Source organism: Macaca fascicularis, chromosome 1 (assembly GCF_037993035.2).
Source record: "Macaca fascicularis isolate 582-1 chromosome 1, T2T-MFA8v1.1".
In the NCBI taxonomy this organism is placed as follows: domain Eukaryota; kingdom Metazoa; phylum Chordata; class Mammalia; order Primates; family Cercopithecidae; genus Macaca; species Macaca fascicularis.
In genome coordinates this window covers 19951625-19957624 of record NC_088375.1, presented here as the reverse complement: position 1 = coordinate 19957624, position 6000 = coordinate 19951625, and the positions used below count along the sequence as shown (strand labels likewise).

Genomic DNA, 6000 nt, shown 5'->3' with positions numbered 1-6000 from the left:
AAAACTCTGCATGGCAAGAGTTAGTGGTGCAGCAAGATTGCAAGAGTCAGAGAGCACATGTGTAGGAAACAGGGAAAATGAAAATAAGAGAGAAAAGAAACTAAGGAAATAGGAAGACATAGATATTTACACAGATATGTAAATATCCACTTCCCCATGATATGTAAATATCCACTTCTCATGGATATTTAAGATGTTTCTGTATGCGTATTCATTTGCTCGGGCTGCTGTAACACAGTTCTGTAGACCAGGAGACTTAAACAACAGAAGTTTATTGTGTCATACATTTCATATGGAGGCTAGAAGTCTCAGATCAAGGTGTCAGCAGAGCTGGTTCCTCCTGAGGTCTGTGAGGGAGAATCTGCTCCACGCCGCACCCCTTGTTCCTTGTGGTTTACTGGCAGTCTTCAGTGTTCCCTAGCTTGAAGATGTATCACTCAATCTCTGCCTTCATCTTCACATGGTGTACTCCCTGTGTGCGTGTCTGTGTGTACAAATTTCCCTTTCTGATGTGGACATCTATCATGTTCGATTAGGGTTCACTCTGATGACCTCATTTTAACTCGATTACCTCTGTTATGACCTCTGTTATGATCCCGCCTCCAAACAGGGTTACAATCTGAGATAGATTAACATATAATTCTTGAGGAGACACAATTCAATCCATAGCAGCTTGCATTTTTCTCACATGTGAGAGGGATCTTAGCCTGTGACTTTTAAAAGACATAAAACAAAGAAAAATCTTTGAAATGCATCTATCAGGTGATGAAATGCATCTATCCACCGCTAGCTGTGGGACCTAGTGTTCAAGTGAAGACAGGTGGAGGTATTGATCCTTTTACATTCAACCCAGTTTCCTGTGTGCTTTCATGACACAGACTTGCTCAGTGGGGCCAGCTGCATTGTAGTATTGCCCCCTTATTTTCTACGCAAGACCCATGTTTTGAAACTACTCCCGTCTCTGTCTCTCCCTCTCCTACCTCTTCCATTAGAAGATGATGATGACCCTCATTCGCTGAAGACTCAGGGCTAGCAACAACTGAAACAAAATAAAATAAAACTATTTTAATGGGTGACATAATAGGTGGCTCCTTTTGAAGGGGAGGACAGAATATGGACCCTGATGCTGAACTTCCTGGGTTCAAATCCCAGCTCTGCCATTGAGTAGCTGTGGAATGTGGAGGAAATTCTCAAACTCTCTGTAGCTCAGTTTCCTCATTTGTCGTCAGGGGTGAAAATAGCATCTCCCTGATGGAGCTGCAAGAAATAAATGATTTAATGTTTGTATATCCCATGAACAAGAGCCTGAAGCCTCGTAAGCCCTATGTAAATATACTTACATTAAAACCGTAAGAATTGTAGAGGAAGCTGACTGCTTTTAACTGCATTGGAATCCTTTTAAAAAATAACAAACTCAGGCCCACTGGTACACTATGAAAGTAAAAAGACCTCAACGGCAGCGTTTAAGGAGACATTTGTCTCCTGCAGCCATGGGGCAGATGGGGCCGAACAGCAGGTCCAGGGTCAAAGTCTTAGCATGGCAGAGCTGTGAGAGCCATAGGGAAGATTAATCTGCATCTTCATAGGTTTTCTGTGAAAAAGTCAGGGCCCTGGTGAGGAAAAAAAAAAAAAAAGTGAAACCCTGAGGCTGTAATAAGAATATTTGAGTGGACAAGCCTAAGAATTTAAAGTCCCTATAGTGTACAAAATCCAGTGTGCCGCCAGAAGCAGCCTCATCCTCCTTCGCAAATGATAAGAGTGCCCCTGTGCCTGGAATTGAGCAGCGAGGGGCCTTGCCTGAGGCAGGTGCTGGCCCTCCTCAAGATTCCCTTCTGCTTCCCCTCATTGATTCCAGTACCAAAACCTGGGCAAGGTCTCAGCACCACCTGAATGGAAAATCAAAGCCCTTGCTCCAGACTACAGTTTACATGCCAAGGGAATTGCAGTCCTGGCTGCTAAACACTACCAAGACCTGGGGAAATACGGGAAAATCTATTTTGAGGGTTTTCAAGTCGGAGCAAGGAGAACATCAGGCTGGTTAGGGGAGGATTGATTGACATGGGAGACCTCCCAGGTAACTTGGGATCCAATGTTCTGATAAAAATACCTGAAGCCAGTCCTACGAGTCTGTTGAGATGCCTCCTTGAAGATCTGACCTAAAGGAAATGTACATGAAATGAGGCAGAGCTATCACCATCCTTATCATAGCATCAAGGAAAGTGCAATGAGCTCAGACAGATAAGCTTGTTAGAGTGGATTTACCAAGTGGGACCTGAGAAAGCACGTTTGTCTATTTCCCCAGGGCAGACCAGAAGACACACCCTTCTCCACCATCATAAGGAATGCACTGGTGATGCCTGTACTGATATCTCTTACAAGCCTGAAGATGGTTGTACCTTTTTAAATATATGAAAAAACAAATTTATTTCTTACAGTTCTGGAGGCAGGGATGACTGTCCATTTTAGAGCAGAGTTGACAGTTAAAGATGATATCATAGAAAGGAACTCCCTAATATCAGTAAGCATAATGGGATCATAGAATTACCAGGCTAGGAGACACTCAAATCTCAAATGAAAATAGAGTGTAATTACCCTAAAGGACAGCAAGACTGGACTAGCCATCAGGGTGCCATGACCTGCGGACACCTATGGTAATTGCTATTGGCTATGTTGGAGCTCAGAAAGCAATTCCCCAAAATGAAGGCCTCAGAAGCAAACGTTTTCCTCTGACATTCTCCTGCCCTCCTGCCTCTCAGTCTCATTCGCCCGCAAGGTTAGACAGAGAAACTAGAATCCCTCTTCCCCAAGGCAGGTCATAGAAACCAGAACCCTTTTCCCACACAGCCAAAGCCAGCCATAAAACCTAAAAATACGACTCTGCCTCTGCCCCTCTGCACCCACCTGCCTTTCTGTGTAAAAACTAGCCTTAAAGAAATTATCTGACCTACCTTGTTTGAATGTAGGTCATGAGATGCCCCCGTTCCAGAGACGGCCCTGCCCTACACCCAGAAGAAAGGAATGCCACACAGAGACAGCAGGAAGAATCTAGACAGACAGGTCTTGCTGGGTGTCCCACTGGGTCTGTTAGCATCGGATCATATCCTTTTCCTCCAATCATGTTTCTACACAGCTGTCCATAGTTTGCTAAACCTAGGCTTAAAGATGGACAATTTCCCCTGTGTCTTTGGGTCTTCATTCTGAAGGCCTTGTGTTGTGTAAACTATGATGAAATAAATTTGTATGCTTTTTCTCCTATTAACTGCACCTTGCCAGTGATTTTCAGTGGACTCTCAGTGGGCACAGGGGAAGTTTCCCTTTGGCCCCAACAGCTGCCAGATCATGGTGTTCTCCTAACATGGATAGTCAACTAAGGTGGTATTCAGCTTTGCATACAAAAGATTGAGAGTTGGTCCTTTATTCAATTTTCAGATTAAAATGCTTAACACACCTAGAGTCGACTGACTGAAGAAGAGTCTGGATTTCTTGGAGGAAAGACTTGGCAACACCATCACAAATAATCTATAGTAAACATTCCCCCAATTCTTTCCCATGTGATCCGAGAACATTTGCCAAAATCACAAGCTCTGGGAAGAGAGTCTGGCCAGATCCTTCCAGGACTATTAGACAGGGGTCGGAGCTGATACTGATACCAGGAGAACTGAAACACCATCATCATCCTCCAAGTAGAGTAGGGACTTATGAAGATCAGGTGACCAATATAATTTTCCCCAGATTTATCTGTCTTCAGGAAATACTGCCCAAGGTAAAGGACAAGTTATTGCAACTTGTACCTCCCACCACTAAGAAAGAAGCACAGTGCTTGGTAGGATTCTTCAGGGTTTATAGGCAGCATTCGCGGCACTTGAAAATACTTCTCTGGCCCATTATTAGGTGACACAGAAGGCACTCAGTCTTGAGTGGGTCAGTGCGTAAGACAGAGCCCTGCAGCAGGTCCAGGCTGCTTGGGCCATATAACCCACCAAACCTAGAAGATCCTATCGTACTGAAGGTATCTTTGATGGACAGTAATGCCACGTCAAGTCTAAGGAAATCTCCAATAGGACAGTCACAGCACAGACCCCTAGAGTACTGGAATGGGGCCTCTGCCTGCTTTTTGTCGAAAATTAGGCCTTCGAGTTAGCTTCAGTGAACAGTCCCTGGACAGACTCAGAACAGCTCAAAGGCCATCAAAGGTTAGAAACTGGAAGAGCCTTGAGAAATAGGCTGAATATGTTCAGAGAATTATGCACCATTGAAAAGACTGCCCCTAGCATGCTACTGGACCTGGGTAGAGACACAGCATCTAATCATGGGACATCAGGTGACTGTGTGAATGGAGTTGAACATCATTAGCTGGGTGCTGTGAGATCCACCAAGCCATAAGGTAGGGTGGAACAGCAGCCCATCATCCAATGAGAGTGCTATATCTAAATACTGGCCCCAAGCAGGTGCAGAGGCATGAGGCATGAGTAAGCTGCACAGACAGGTGGCTCTGGCTCCCAGGTAATCGTCCCTGATGCACCAATGCTTCCTCCTTAGCTTATATCTATGGACTTGAATAGCATGTCCTATGACTAGCTGGCAGAAGAGAGGGGAAAATTAGGCCTGCTTCAAAAACAGATTGACTTTACATGTCAGTGAGGGCCTAAAACAGATTATTGCTTTACCACAGTCACACTGAGGGATGATATCAAAAGCCTGCAGTGAGAGGAGATTCTCCCAATGGCCAGCACCATGGGTCAGCAACTCTGGGTGGAAAAAGAGATGGCCTGGGATGAGGATATGCCTGAACTCCTGGGAAATGGTAAGTGGTTTGGTTGGTTGGTCAGGGACCTGGAAGAAGCAGTATTGGAAGATTGGCACAAGGGGATCTGGGTAAGGAGCTGTAGATGGACCTCTGGGACTGGGCACAAGGTGTAAGAATCTTGGTGTTTCATGTTAGTGTCCACTGAAAAGCATCCAGTATACAAGAGGCACTAGGCAACCAAATGGGCTGGCACATTCAGCCCCTGGGTATCAAACAAGTTTGATCTTTAACCACCCTAGTGCTTATACAATGGGCCCATAAATGGAGTCGCTATGGTGGCAAGGATGGAGGTTATACAGGGCCCAACACCATGGGCTCTGCCCCCTCACAAAGCTGATCTAATGACTGCCACTGAATGTCCAGTCTGTCAACATCAGAGTCCAGCAGAGCCCTCCAGATGATACCATCCCTGAAGAGACTAAGCAACCACTTGGTGGCAAATGGATTACATAAGACACCTTCTACCTGGGAAAGGGCAGTGATTCATTTTGTCTTAAATTGGCGTGCATTCCAGGTGTGAATTCGCCTTTCCTGCCCTCAGTGCCTCAGTAGCACCACTATCCAGAGATCCATAGTGTCTGATTTACCAACTTGAGATCCCACATAACATCGTCTTAGGTCAAGAAATCCACTTTATGGTGAAGAAGGTATAGGAAAGGGCATAAAACCACAATATTCACTGATCCTGACACATCCTGCTTTCTCCAGAAGATGCCAGCCTGAGAGGGCCTTGGATCAGCCTCTTGTAGGAGCTGCTGAGGCACTAACATTGTGAGGCTGGTGTGTGGTTTTCAGGATGTGTTATATATTTTAAGCCAATGGCCATTGTCTGATGCTGTTACTATTTTCCAATAAGTAAAGGAACAGGCATGATCAGATTTACACTTTAGATAGATTATTTCAGCAGTAGTGTGGAATATAGATTTGAAAGTGGGAAAAGAATGGAGGCTCCTTTAGCATCCAAGAACCAAGGGGTGGAGGGAGAAGTCGTCCCACTCATCATCACCCCCAGTAGTCCATTTGGGGAGTTGTGCTTCTCATCCCTGTAACTTGGGTTCTATGATTCTAGAGATCATGAGTCCCAGAGCAGGGACACAGTAAGAGTCCCACTAAACCTAAAGATACGGTGTCCACCTTAGATTGTACCTATGGACTTGACAGTATGTCCTGTGATAAGCTGACAGAAGAGCATC

The 6000-nt window shown here is 45.1% G+C and overlaps 1 long non-coding RNA gene across 1 annotated transcript in view; it reads right to left on the bottom strand.

The window, feature by feature from the left end:
• Positions 1–259: 259 nt before the first annotated feature.
• LOC107128498 (uncharacterized) overlaps positions 260–6000 on the bottom strand; it is a 39375-nt gene continuing 33634 nt past the window's right edge. The window contains exons 5-7 of the long non-coding RNA XR_001487791.4: positions 2108–2156; positions 1341–1610; positions 260–1257 (exon numbers count right to left, since the gene is read on the bottom strand). This is a non-coding gene — a long non-coding RNA (uncharacterized lncRNA). The remainder of the gene's footprint in view (positions 1258–1340; positions 1611–2107; positions 2157–6000) is intronic.